This window comes from Vulpes lagopus, chromosome 20, assembly GCF_018345385.1.
Source record: "Vulpes lagopus strain Blue_001 chromosome 20, ASM1834538v1, whole genome shotgun sequence".
Taxonomy (NCBI): domain Eukaryota; kingdom Metazoa; phylum Chordata; class Mammalia; order Carnivora; family Canidae; genus Vulpes; species Vulpes lagopus.
In genome coordinates, this window is record NC_054843.1 from 25179728 (window position 1) to 25194900 (window position 15173).

The following is a 15173-nucleotide window of genomic DNA, read 5'->3' on the forward strand; positions in this document are numbered from 1 at the left end:
CAAAAAGTGAATAGGGAAAAACAACCAGGAAAACTATTGAAAAACTATTGAAGAGCAATGCACGAGGACTGTAACTTCTGGGTATTGAAATATATTTTAAAGTCTTAACAGGTACAGTAGTGTTGTCTGACCCATGAATAAACAGATCAAGTCACAGAATAAGATGTCTAAAAATAGACCAAAATGCATAAGAGGATTAAGGATAGCAATTCAGATTAGTAGGGGAAAAGATAAGCTATTTAATATATATTGTTAGGACAAGTGGGTAGCCATCGGAGGGGTAAATTAACATAAAACTCAAATTTTACAATGTACACCAGAAAAAATTCTTAATGAATCAAAAGATGAAATAAAAAAATAAAACCATAAATGTACTAGGAGAAAAAAACAAGGCGAGATCTCTCTGATGATGACTAAAACATCCAGAAGTTTTAAAAGAAAAACAAATTGACAAATTTAACCACATAACCAAAACTGCTATGTGGGAAAACAAATCAGAGAATCAAAAATAGAAAGTCTATAAGCAAAATCAAAACAAATGACAAATTGGTAAAGATATACGAAATGTAGATAAGGACCTAATTTTCCTAAAATATAAAGTGTGTTTCAACAAATAAGAAAAAAGCAATTCGGGGGTACCTGGGTGGTTCAGTGGTTGAGCGTCTGCCTTTGGCTCAGGTCGTGATCCCAGGGTCCTGGGATCAAGTCCTGTATCAGGTTCCCTGTGGGGAGCCTGCTTCTCCCTCTGCCTAAGCCTCTGCCTCTCTCTGTGTGTCTCTCATGAATAAATAAAATCTTTTTTAAAAAGTAATAAAAATGGATAAAGGATATAGATAATTCACCAAAAAGGAAATGTAAATAGGTCTCAAATACATGAAAATGATGTGTAATATCCCTCCATAATGTAAGGAATGCAGATTAAAACTGTCATTTTTATCTCTTGGATGGATTTAAAAACCAAAAGTTTTATAATGCACAATGTTGATTAAACTGTGGAAAAACTGGCAGTTTGGTGAAGCTATAACTTGGTACAACCCCTAATGTAATGTACCTGGACAACACATACAAGAATAACAAATTCATAACATATTCTTGGAATTAACAATTCCAATTCTAACTTTTTTATTCTACAGAAATACCTGCACATTTGTAAAGTGGCATATGTACATAGTTACTCACTAATGTACTTTTTGTAACAGCACAAAATTGGAAACAATCCAAAACAATATTATGCAGCTATAAAAAGGAGGAAGCTATTTATGTACTCTTAGATAATTACCTGCAAAACATATTAATAAATATGAAAAACAAATGTAGAACTTATATAGTATGTTGCCTGCCATTTATGTAAAAAGGGCATAGAATAACATTTGTACTTATTTATATATTATAAAGTTATTTCTCTCCCTCCCCCCTCCTCCACAAAAATGCCATAAAAAATTCAAGATTAATGAAATAAATGTGGTTACCTTATTGGAAGGAGGGTGCCAACTGGGACAACGGAGGATGCCATAGGAAGGAGACTTCTCAGTGCCCAGAATTTTATAGGTATTTTTTATAGGTATTTTAATCAAGCAGATCTATTTTTTCAAAGTTTTATTTAAATTCTAGTTAGTTAACATACAGTGCATGTTATTATTTTTAAAATAACAAACATATTAAAGCAGGAACTCTACTAAGCACATGCAAAGTAGGCCACAATTAAGCCTGCTTTGAGTCAAAGTAAAAAAAAAAAAAAGTAAATTAAAATCATAAATGTCTATATTTTTCTAAAATATTTCTATACCTAATCATGTAGAAGACCAGTAGTAGAAACCCTAGGTCTAAAGACTTTTTATTGAATGTTTACCTGGGAAGCTCAGATTTATAGCGCATCACGAAGGGATCAGGCATGTGATCTAGATATTTCCATTTAGTTAACATATTTTTAATTTAGTAAAGGGGCTGTCCTTTTACAATATGTAATAAATACTTTCTCAATTCAGCCAGATGGAATTACATTGATAAAACAGATTTTAAAAAGAAAAAAAGGGCAGCCCGGGTGGCTCAGAAGTTTAGTGCTGCCTTCAGCCCAGGGCGTGATCCTGGAGACCCGGAATCGAGTCCCACGTCGGGGTCCCTGCATGGAGCCTGCTTCTCCTTCTGCCTGTGTCTCTGCCTCTCTCTCGCTCTCTCTCTCTGTATTCTCATGAATAAATAAATAAAAACAAAAAAGAAAAAAAATTAATTGGTTAGGATTCGATCACTCCTATTTAGAGTCTTCCCAAGGTATCTCCTTGGAGATTTTTAAATTATGTATACAGTATGAGGGAGCATATATGACACCCTTCTGGAAAGCCCTCAGCATCTATAAAGTTACGGCAGTTGGACTAATTATTATATTTGATAAAAGAAAGCCTTCTAAGAATTGAGTTTCTATAGCCTCACTCACATAATTTGTATTTCAGGTAACTATTTCACAGAATTTGCCCAGACTGCTAAATCTGATCATCTTGCCACATAATTTTTTTTAGAACTGAGTTTCTGTTTTTTGTGTCATTGTAAAGCTTCACACAAAAAATGTGAAGCCAGGGGTGCCTGGGTGGTTCAGTTAGCAAAGGGTCTGCCTTTGGCTCAGGTCATGATCTTGGGGTCCTGGGACCAAGCCCCAAGTCAGGCTCACTGCTAAGCATGGAATCTGCTTGTTCCTCTCTCTCTCCCTCTGCCCCTCCACCAGCTTGTGCACGTGTGCTCACTCTCTCTCTCTCTCAAATAAATAAATAATATCTTTAAAGAAAAAGGAAAATGTGAAGGCAGTAGTGTGCCTATGCCTGGGGCAAGCAGGTTGATGTGGTTTAAAAATAAATTAGGGAAAGCTACAAAGAAGCAAGTTATCTCTGTTTTAGGAAGCATTGGCCTTCCTTAGTTAGAAAATAAACTAAAGGGCGATAGACCTATACAGGGTGGGTAAAGGTCTCCAAGGAATGAAAAAGTAACTTTTCTTTTTCAAGCAAAGTTTATTGTTCAAGGAAAGAGCAGGTAGCAAAGCTATCACTTGGGGGAAAAATGAATCTTTTCATGTAAAGAATCCAGAGTCTTCTGGGAGAGAAGGTATCCGTAGTCCAACTCTGCACCCAGAACCTGAAGGTGGGAAAATTGAGCCAACACAGGGTGGTCTTGGAGGCAGTTACCTGGCTGAGGACCTGGGGTGAAGTGCCAGGAAGTTTGTTGGAGGAAAAGGAAGTGTGCGTTTGAGCACAGTGTGCAGCTGGTAAACCTGGCCTTAGCAGTTGTGTTTGGAAAACAACCACTTAAGCATGTGAGTAGCACAAAGAAAACTGTCAACCAACTGTATCATCGGTCTCAGATGCTGTTTGGAAATTCTAGTTTTGAAAATATGACCAACCTGGCTGGAGTCCTTCAACAACTGGGTGGGTCCTTAACAAGGAGGTTCTCGGCTTCTGTTGATAGGCAATTGGGTACTGAAGATGCTAAGTGAACTTATAAGAGGATGTAGCCACCTGCCCCCTAGTTTTGAGGCAACAATGTGAGTTTGAAAATATCCTATGTGAACTTCTGAAATGTTTTTTACATTAGCTCACTAACATCGACTCACTCAGCTGACCATGCTTCTTTGTTTCCCAGGTAGTGACAAAGGGTCAAACTCAAATGGCTTCAGGTATAAGGCTTGTAAAACAATTGTGTCATAGAAGAAGCAAGGCAAACTGAAAAGTACATCTCCCTTCCACGGACTCAAAACTCATTGCTTTTAAAAAATGTGAGCTGATTAAGCCAAAGGAAAAAAACATCATTAAGTCTATAGGCTGAATTCAACATCTCAGCTAACACTTTGATACTCTACAACTCACTTACCTAGAACCTGTTTTAATTCATTCAAATGTGTTTCTGCTCTTCCCAGGTCACTAAGAAAGACTTAAAGGATCCTATAAAGAAGAGTCAACAGTTCATTGAGTGACAACTCAACTCCAAGTTCTAGATCCTAAAGACCCAGAGATTACTAAGACAAGTCCATTCCTCAAGGAAATCCCAGTCATAGTTTGATATTGTCAACTTCATTTGTTCAGTTTCCTATCTCCTTCAATCATCAGGAATTCTTCTCTGTAACATTACTGGATAAACCCAATTTTATTTTCTTTAAAGCCAATTTTGCTGTAATATTTAAAAGACTCATTTCTTTTATAGTAAACACTAGTAACCCATTCATCCCATTGCCTGCTCTTGCCTACTCACATCTTACCCTCTTTGTTCTTCCAACAGTCACTGAAGCCCCAGGACACCCACAAACCCAGATTTCTTTCTTTCTTTCTTTTTTTTTTTTTTTTTTGAAGATTTTATTTATTTATTCATGAGAGACACACACACAGAAAGAGGCAGAGACACAGGCAAAGGGGGAAGCAGGCTCCATGCAGGGAGCCCAACGTGGGACTCGATTCCGGGTCTCCAGGATCAGGCCCTGGGCTGAAACCGCTGAGCCACCTGGGCTGCCCACAAACCCAGATTTCAACTGAGTTCTGCTGGCCTGGAATTCTGCTTAATGTTCTTGATCTTTTGCTTTGTGAGTCTCTTAAAATGGACCTGAATCTTTGGACATCAAACCCATTAAACCCAGACCTAGTTTCCTGGACTCTGAACCTTGTATTCTCTCGTGTTAAAAAGCAAAATTCTACCGAGTAATTTAAAGATCAAATTCACTTTATTTAATGATTCATGAGTGGGGCAGCATCCTGTTTTAGCAGATAGCAAGGAGCTCCAAGGAGCTGGACAAAATGGAAGACTCCTAGAGGCAGAAGGAGGCAGAGCAAGGAAGTTGCTCTGGCAGAGTGGATTGTCTCAGGCAAGGTTACCTCCCTTTGGAGGAAGGCAAGTGTCTGTCTATCAGGCAGATTACCTCACTAGTGCTGGCCAGATAATTCCAGATGGACTAGTTAAAGATTATATTCCTGAGAGAGGCTGCAACTGCAGTTAGGTTAAGTAGTAAGTCTTGGTTTGCAGACATGGGGCTTAGTACAAGTGACTCTTTTTTTAACCCCAGTTTGGTATGACATTTTGACTTTGGTTTCCTTTCTATAAGCAGAGTGCCCTTCAAACCTTTCCTGCCCATGAACAGATGTTTCTATACTAAGATGCAATCTCCTTTTTGCACTCTTAGCTACTCAAGCTCACAGTTTGTTTCTCAGCCTGCCCCAACCTCTTATTACTCATAATTCCCCAGATGCTTTTGAAAGTATCTTTCTATAAAGCTGCCTTTAGAAAGGCAAAAAATTTGGAGTGCAAAAATAAAATAGTAAAAGATGTAACTCATACACTAGAGACCTCATCTTTAGAGAAAACTTCATATCCAATAAAAAGGGTAACACATCAATAGGAAGACTTCGGCTGAAGAAAAAAAAGCCATTCATGTATCTGGCTTATTTGCCCCCACTCTGTTCCCCTATTAGTCTTAAAATTATTTGTCTTTCTTTTATTAAAGAAAATATCCATATGATTATACAATTATGTGGTAGACTATTTTTGGCCACTTACCTGATTCTTGCCCAAGAAGTGTTTATCTCTTTCCTCTAAAGATTTATTTCCCATGTGGTTTCCACTCCAAGTTTTTAATTTTAATTAATGAAATCCATCCCCATTCTTATAGCCACAAGGACTTTTCTAACCTGTAGATTCAGCTGCACCAATACAGATACTCTTTTCTTTCTTACCCATTTATATCTTACTAATCCCCAATGGGCACAGTGATTAAGGCTCACTAGACATTTCCTTTAGGAATAATTTTTTTAAAAAATCTAAATAACCTAGAATTACATAATTGTACACTTGAAACAAATATAACACTGTATGCTAACATTAAACATTAAGTAATATAACACTGCATGTTAAAATTTTAAAATTTGGGGGGCACCTGGGTGGCTCAGCAGTTGAGCATCTGCCTTTGACTCAAGGCATGATCCCAAAGTCCCAGGATCGAGTCCCCCATTGGGCTCCCTGCATGGAAACTGCTTCTCCCTCTGCCTGTGTCTCTGCCTCTCTCTGTTTCTCATGAATAAATAAACTTATGAAATTTTTTTTAATTTTTTAAAATAAAATAAAAACATTTACCTTTAAAAAAAATCATATATAAGAGGTGCCTGGGTGGCTCAGTTGGTTAAACATCTGACTCTTGATTTCAGCTCAGATCATGATCTCAGGGTTGTGAGATCAAGTCCAGCATGAGGCTGGGCTTCCCTTACTCCCTCTCTTAAAAAAACCCAAAAAACAAAACCCACACATAAAAAAGAAAATAATAAAACACCATATACTTCTAAATCTGCTTTCTAAATACACATTAAGTTTTAGGGGCAGGAGCAGTGAAAAAGAAGTCAAATTCAAAATTATTCCCACTCATCTTGAGTTAACAGATTTCACAGAGTTAACCTTTGGTGAAATTCTAGAATTACAACGCTTTGTAAATATGGGATGAAGGCCACACTCATATGTCAGTCTTGTAAGCCTTGCTTGATTTTGACTTGATTGATATACCATGCCTTTAATAATAATAGTCTCTTTTGATTGTTTCAAACTGCTATATTTCTTACAATCACAATTCTTTTTTTAAAATGCAAACTGTTTTTTCTTTCGTTCTTTCTTTCTTTTTTTTTTTTTTTTTTTTTTTTTTTGAGGATAGGGAGGGCCAGAGAGACAGGAAAATAGAGAATCTTAAGCAGATTCCACACTCAGGATGGAGACTGACTCGGGGCTTATTCTCACAAACCTGAGATCATGACCTGAGCCGAAACCAAGATTAGGCACTCAACAAACTGAGCCACTGAGATGCCCTAAAATCTCAATTCATTTTGATACTAAGCAAATATAAATAGTATAGGAATATGAATATTGCTAGAAGTCCAGGAAATTTCAGTTTTCCCCCAAATCATGACCACCCCCAATCCCCAAGTCAGTTTTTAGCATACTTACAACCATTTTTATATGATGATTTGATCCCAAGGCAGAGGGGAAAACCTATTCAAAACTTCATGGGGGAATTCTTTAATGTGAATTCCTAGAGGGAAACACATTTAGAGTTCCAGTTGGGATTGTACCAAATACATCATAGTCCCAGAGTTATGAAACCGAACTCTGCTCTAGCATCAAGAAGAAAAGAATGACAAGATGGGTTAGTATTGGCAATGGGGCCGGGAGCAGGGAGGTGGCAGGCATGAGCAGGACTTGGTATGAGTGGCCACAGGATTTTGTCAGCTAAAATAAGGAAGTCCCAGACAACAGGGAAAGAAGGGAATTCCATGGCAGCCACAAAACAGAAACTGCACATAAAGGATATTTATAAAATGCATTTTCATAAGCAAGAGAATATATACTTTATTCAACTTTAAGAACTTTTTATGAAATATTTGGGAACTTTTCTAAGAAGAAAACTAATCACCCAATATTCTTAGAAACTGCCTTATAGCCTGGCATCACAGGAATTTGCCTGGCTTTTCATGGCTGCCACCCAAAACTGGTAACTACTCAATAGAGTGTAAGCTAAAATTAAATTACTTTTCTTCATTGTTTATGTATTTCTGCTGAACGAGGACATTTTAGCAATGATTTTATATTCATTAGGAGGATAGAATGTCACAGTAAGTCAATCATAGTCATAATGCAAATACCAAGACATTCCCACAATCTACTCTGTTCAGTTGGAATAAAATATGGGATCTCTAGTGACATACACTATAAATAGACCTAAATGCACTTTTTCTCTCAATGTGAATACACATAACAGAAACTTGTGAATTGTGTTCAAGAGCTTCCAAAGAACCCCATCTTTCTAGCTAGAAAAGCAAATTTTTCAGAATTAAATTTAAAGCTGTTTTTTATAACTAAAAACTGAAAACTATTCTTCTAGAAATAACCAAGGGAAAATACATAGTTCATGTTAGAAGCTTGAACAGACACAGTAGTGTTTAGAGAAATAGATCTGTGATTATGAATCTTTTTAGAATTGCTACCTACAATCCACAATTACACTTTCTATTTTATGATAATATTTCATTATAGTATTTCATCAATAGAGCATTTTGCAACCACTCCCATAGTTGTTACAGTTAATTGTGTTTGGATACCAGTTTAAGAATATAACTATGTATGCAGGCATATAACAAAACCAAGGTTGTTATCAGGTAGCCAGTGATTTCTTGAGTAATCCCAGGCATGCTTAACTCTCTCCATTAGAATTATAATATGTTCAACCACACTACCCAGTTCCTCCTACAGCAGGCTCTCACTTAGGATGGGAAAAGAAGGTAGAGGAAATTAAGTCTGAGCATATCATAAAGGAGAAATTTTTCCATAGGTTTGGAGTGCAGTGCAAAACAGTTGTCAATATTTGTACAGAAAAGGAAAATTTTTACACAAAGGAGGAGGAACAGGTATTAGACCCTGCTACTATTTATTTGCCATATTTTTGCAAAGCTGGTGAGTCTTCTCCTCTTCTGTAATGTGGCCCATGAGGGGTTAGAACATATGCTTCTTTGAAATAGTTAAGAAATTTATGTATTTACAAAGTATTTCACAAGCCCACAAACAATCACAAAAGAGGATGATTTATTAAAGAAGTTGAAGGTGCTTTGGATGCATAGTAGAAAAACCCAACCTAAAGTAGTAGAAGAGAAGGGTCAGAGAGATTTTCCTGGGGGCTCTATAGGGGCTTGGATCCTGAGGGATGAGAGAAATGGGATTTGGAGAGTGAGTGAAGGTCTTGGGAAGAAATGGAAAGAGCAGAGCATCTTTAGGGGACTGAAAGGAATGGCTAAGGCATCAACAGTGGGGAGAGAAATAAGACACAAGGTGATGAGGGGCACCAGGGAGGCTCAGTTGGTTAAGCATCTGACTCTATTGATTTCAACTCAGGTCTTCATCTCAAGGTCATGTGGTCAAGCCCTGTGTTGGACTGCATGCTGGGTGTGGAGCCTACAAATACATTAATTAATTAATTAATTAATTAAGATAAATTAAATTAAAAGAAAAGAAAGAAAGGGAATTTAGAGAGATGGAGAAAAAGAAACTACAAGGTGGAAATGTAAAATATTTGGCTGGGAAAATATGGGTAGACAGGATCTATTTTTTTTTCTATTTTATTTTATTTCATTTCATTTCATTTCATTATTTTATTTTATTTTATTTTATTTATATTTTATTTTATATATTTCTTTATTGGAGTTCGATTTGCCAACATATAGTATAACACCCAGTGCTCATCCCGTCAAGCGCCCCCCTCAGTGCCCGTCACTCAGTCATCCCATCCCCTCGCCCACCTTCCCTTCCACTACCCCTTGTTCATTTCCCAGAGTTAGGAGTCTCATGTTCTGTTACCCTCTCTGATATTTCCCATTCATTTTCTCTCCTTTCCCCTATAATCCCTTTCGCTATTTTTTATATTCCCCATATGAGTGAAACCATATGATGTTTGTCCTTCTCCGATTGACTTACTTCACTCAGCATAATACCCTCCAGTTCTATCTAGACAGGATCTATTAAGGCCAGATCTACTATCAGTGTTTCTCAGGAATTTTGATTTTTTTTCCCTTGCGGTAGGAGAATGAAGCCACTTAACAGCCATATGTGGAACTGATACAAAGAGAATCATATCTCAGAGATATCACTCCAGCTGCACCGACAATTGTGCATTAGTCCGGAAGGAAAGGTGGTAGCAGAGGGGCATCTGGCTGGCTCAGTCCAAAGAGCATGCCACTCTTGATGAGTCATGAGCTAGAGCCCCATGATGGGTGTAGAGATTATATACACATATACATACATACATACTTACATACACAAGCTTTAAAAAGAAAAGGGGATCCCTGGGTGGCTCAGCGGTTTAGCACCCGCCTTTGGTCCAGGGCATGATCCTGGAGTCCTGGGATCGAGTCCCACGTCAGGTTCCCTGCATGGAGCCTGCTTCTCCCTCTGCCTGTGTCTCTGCCTCTCTCTTTCTCTGTGTCTCTCATGAATAAATAAATAAAATCTTTAAAGAAAATTTAAAAACAAATAAAAAAGAAAAAGAAAAAAAAAGCAGTGGAGTGTCACACCAGAAAACTGGTAGTGTCAGACCCCAATAGTAGAGAAAGACATGGATGGAACTGACATGCATTTAAGCAGCAGACTCAGTAAGATGTGGTGAAAATTGGGATGAGTTTGAAGGAGGAGAGAGGCAGGGAAGGACATGGAGATAGAGGGAAATAGTGCTCAACAGGGAGACTAATGATCAGAGGAAAGCCAGGTACAGAGAAAAGCAGGTGTTGACAAGGATCATATACACCAAGTATTCTCTGAGGTGTTGCCTTTTGAGCACAGACAAGATTTGCAGAGATAGATCTTAGATGAAAGATAACAGTACAGAGCTATCTTTGGGTTGGATTTGATCACTTAGCCAAAAGAGCTCTTTGAAAAATGGACTCTGGAATTTAATCAAAATTACACCCTTCCCAGTCATAGTTTTTTCTATTTAGGTTTTTTAAGTATAAGGTGTGTGTGTGTGTGTGTGTGTGTGTGTGTGTGTGTGTGTGTTTATATACTCAAGACTTTATGTGGCCAGGAAATAAATTACATAGTAAACATTTTTGATAATTCTAGTGCTATTCAAGATGAATATCTTTACTTAAAATATTAAAAACAATATTGCCTAGCAGGCTCTTGCTCAGTTTTTGATTAACTTGAGAAGTAAATAAATACAAGGGGTGCCTGGGTGGTTCAGTTGGTTAAGTGTCTCCCCTTGGCTCAGGTCATGATCTCAGGGTCCTGGGGATTGAGCCCCACCTCAGGCTCCCCGCTCATCAAGGAGTTTGTTTCTCCCTTTCTCTCTGCTCCTCCCCTCTGCTCTTGCTCTCTCTCTCTCTCTCTCAAAAAAAAAAAAAAAAAAAATCTAAAAGAAGAAAAAGAAAAGTAAATACAAAATGAAATATGTAGGTTAATTCCTATCCCAATCAAAATATTTACTTTCTGGGGGCTTGGCTGGCTTAGTCAGAGGAGCATGTGACTCCTGGTCTCAGGGTGGTGAGTTCAAAAAACTTCAAAATATTACTTTCCTTTTATTACATCAGGGGAGCATCCAAGGAAAAATTTTAGCCTCCATGGCTACAGTTCATGGAGGCTTTTCTTCAAGATTCTAAATTCACAGGTGCCTGGGTGGCTCAGTGGTTTAGTGTCTGCCTTTGGCTCAGGTCATGATTCTGGGGTCCTGGGATCAAGTCCCACATCAAGTCCCCACAGGGAGCCTGCCTCTCCCTCTGCCTGTCTGTGTATCTCATGAATAAATTAAAATCTTAAAAAAGCTTTCTGCCCAGGACGCCGCGGAGTAAGCATCCTTAAAGTCTTCCCTCCCACCGCTGTCAGGTCTAAGTCAGAGTCTCCCAAAGAGCCTGAACAGCTGCAGAAGCTCTTCATCAAAGGTTTGAGCTTCGAAACAACCGATGAGAGTCTGAGGAGCCATTCTGAGCACTGGGGGATGCTTACGGACTGTGTAGTAATGAGAGACCCCAACACCAAGCGCTCCAAAGGCTTTGGGTTCGTCAGGTGCCACCGTGGAGGAGGTGGATGCAGCCATGAACGCTCGGCCACACAAGGTGGATGGAAGAGTGGTGGAACCAAAGAGGGCTGTCTCCCGAGAAGATTTTCAAAGCCCTGGTGCTCACTTAACTGTGAAAAGGATTTTTGTTGGTGGTATTAAAGAAGACCCTGAAGAACATCATCTAAGAGATTATTTTGAACAGTATGGGAAAATTGAAGTGATGGAGAGCATGACTGACCCAGGCAGTGGCAAAAAGAGAGGTTTTGCTTTTGTGACCTTTGATGACCATGACTCTGTAGACAAGATTGTCATTCAAAAATACCATCCTGTGAATGGCCACAACTGTGAAGTAAGGAAAGCCCTATCGAAGCAAGAGATGGCTAGTGCTTCGTCCAGCCAAAGAGGCCGAAGTGGTTCTGGAAACTTTGGTGGTGGTCGTGTTGGTGGTTTTGGTGGGAATGACAACTTTGGTTGTGAAGGGAACTCCAGTGGTCGAGGTGGCTTCGGTGGCAATCAAGATGGTGGTGGATATGGTGGCAGTGGCGATGGCTATAATGGATTTGGTAATGATGGAAGCAACTTTGGAGGTGGCGGAAGCTGTAATGATTTTGGCAATTACAACAATCAATCCTCAAATTTTGGACCCATGAAAGGAGGAAATTTTGGAGGCAGAAGCTCTGGCCCCTATGGTGGTGGAGGCCAATACTTTGCCAAAGCACGAAACCAAGGTGGCTACGGTGGTTCCAGCAGCAGCAGCTATGGCAGTGGCAGAAGGTTTTAGTTACTGCCAGGAAACAAAGCTTAGCAGGAGAGGAGAGCCAGAGAAGTGACAGGAAGCTACAGGTTACAACAGGTTTGTGAACTCAGCCAAGCACAGTGGTGGCAGGGCCTAGCTGCTACAAAGAAGACACGTTTTAGACAATACTCGTGTATGGGCAAAAAACTCGAGGACTGTATTTGTGACTAATTGTATAATAGGTTATTTTAGTTTCTGTTCTGTGGAAAGTGTAAAGTATTCCAACAAAGGGTTTTAATGCAGTTTTTTTTTTTTGCACCCATGCTGTTGATTGCTAAATGTAATAGTCTGATCATGACGCTGAATAAATGTGTCTTTTAAAAAAATAAATAAATAAAATGAAATCTTTAAAAAAATTCTAAATTCACCAAGTCTCATGTCTTTTCACCTATAATTGATACTTGCCTTTGTAATGTTCCTCTCTCCCTCTCTTCTTCTACCCTCCCCTCCCCTTCTCTCTTAAAAAAAGCCGGGGGGTGGGGAAGGCTTCTAAATATGCTAAGGTTTGCCAACTAGCTCACTGGGCCTTTGAAGCTGTCAGTGAACAGTTTTGCTAAAAAAAATATTGACCACTTTCTGTTCCACTAGAAAAGATGCCCACTCCACTGGATACCTGTCTGCCATCAAGTTCCAGGCTCAAACCTACTGCTTTTTATTCTTCTAGAATAAATGAAAGAGATAGTAAATGAGCAACTTGGGTCCTTACAGAGGTATAAGGAGAGAGAAGGAGGCTGAATATCTTCTCGCCATTCTCAGAGGTATCTTAATAGGCTAATGTACAAAATTCTATTCTGCCACAGGGACATGCTAACTGGGACAGTAGTTAGAGCTAATTAAGCAATCAAATTTAAATAGAGTGGTAATTCTCACTTGTGTGCTCTCTCTTGGTCTCTTTCTCTCTCTCTCTCTCCTTTTTTTTTTTCTTTTAACCCCTTATCTCTTTCTATCCTACATCCCATTTTTCATTAAAAATAAAACCCCCTAACCCATCACACCGTTAAATCATGAAAACAACATCAGAAAAACCCAAACAGAGGGACCTCCCACAGAATACCCAGCCAGTACCCTTAAAACTGTCAGGGTCATAAAGAAGGTGGGGGCAGGGAGGTGGCCTGTCAAGGTCATGAAAAATAAGGAAAAACAGAAAATGTCCAGACCAGAGAGACCAAGAGATATGACAACTAATGCAATGTTGTCTCATGGATGGAATCCTGGAAGGAAAAAAAAAAGTATTTATTTAATGGAAAAACTAGCAAAATCCAAATAAAGTCTGGACCAATATTGATTTTTTTGTTTTAAAAAATATGCCATGGCAATGCAAAATGTTAACATCAGAGGTACTGGCTAAGGGTTCACTAGAATATGCACTTATTTTATTAGTCTACACATATTCCAAAATAAAAATTTCATTTAAAAAAAAATAAAACCTTCATTTCATCTTCTTTCCCCAGTAGTGATAACACCCAAACATAAATAATATTTTAAATTATACAATATGCTCATTTCTGATTTACATGATTTAATTTAATACTCAAAGCAACTGCCTGCATGGTCAGGATTGGTATTATGCTCCCCACTTTACACATGAGGAAACAGAAGCTTTAGGGGCTGTAGCTTGCTCATAGTTCAATGTATTAGTTAGGGTGCAAACTGTTTTTGCAAGGAGACTTCAAAAATACAGTGGCTCAAAAACAATTTTTTTAATGGAGGTATAGTTGACATATAATGTATAAGTTTAGAATGTACGTGCTGATTTGATACATTTTTATAATTTTTATATTGCAATATGATTACCATGATAGCATTAGTTAACACCTCTTCAAAAAAAATCATTGAGTTATTTATTTCTCTCTCATGTCACAGTTCAGAGATAGCATGGAATTGTCCAAGGACCTAAGCTCCTTCTGTCTTGTTACTCCCTTGGGTTTTGCCCTTAGCCGGTGAACGCAGGCTCACTAATACTGCATTCCAGGTCAGAGGAAGAAGAAAAGATGAAAGGGACACACAGATAACCTCTTCTTGAATATTGTATGAACTGTATAGGCACAGTATACAGAATTGCCCACATCATTTTTACCTGCAACCCACTGGCCAAAACTTACAGGAAGACTGAGTAATGGAGTCTAGCAGGGAGGAGATACCTGAACACCAAGCACTAAACTAAACATAAGAAGAAATTATGGGGACAATTAACAGAATCTACCATGAAGGCCAGGCTCCCAAAAGTGGAAGTGGGATTTTTAAGATTTTATCTATTTAGGGAGAGACAGAGCACAGTACCATGGGGGGTGGAGAGAGAGAGAGAGAGAGAGAATCTTAAGCAGACTCTGCACTGAGTCTGACATGGGGTTTGACCCCATGACCCTGAGATCATTACCTGAGCCAAAATCAAGAGCCAGACATTCAAATGAATAAGCCACTCAGGCGAACCTGGGTCATATTCTTGTAATGTTTATGTGTTTTGTGACATCAATTTAAATGTATGTGTCTGCTCTGGATTACATATCCAAGGTAGTACTGTAGTTTACTTATCTCTTAAAGCTAGAGGAAGACCATAAAATAGATAGATGGCTGACGAGAACTCCATTATTCTGTGCTGCATGGCCCATTTTGCCAGTCACCATGTGACCTCAGAAAAATTATCTATCTGATCTTTTATGTCCAGGATCAAATATAGGTTTTGCAAAACCTAAAGACTGTATGTGATTTAGAGACCTACTTTAAGAAAAATACACAACTATAATCCAAAATTAAGTATGAAAATACTTTATAGTGAGAAATGAAATCATAACTAAAAAAAATTTAAAGCTGACAAATACCACAAATATCACAAAA

The 15173-nt window shown here is 38.5% G+C and overlaps 1 pseudogene; it reads left to right on the forward strand.

Moving 5' to 3' along the window:
* Positions 1–11302: 11302 nt before the first annotated feature.
* Positions 11303–12323, forward strand: LOC121479368 (annotated as a pseudogene).
* Positions 12324–15173: the final 2850 nt, after the last annotated feature.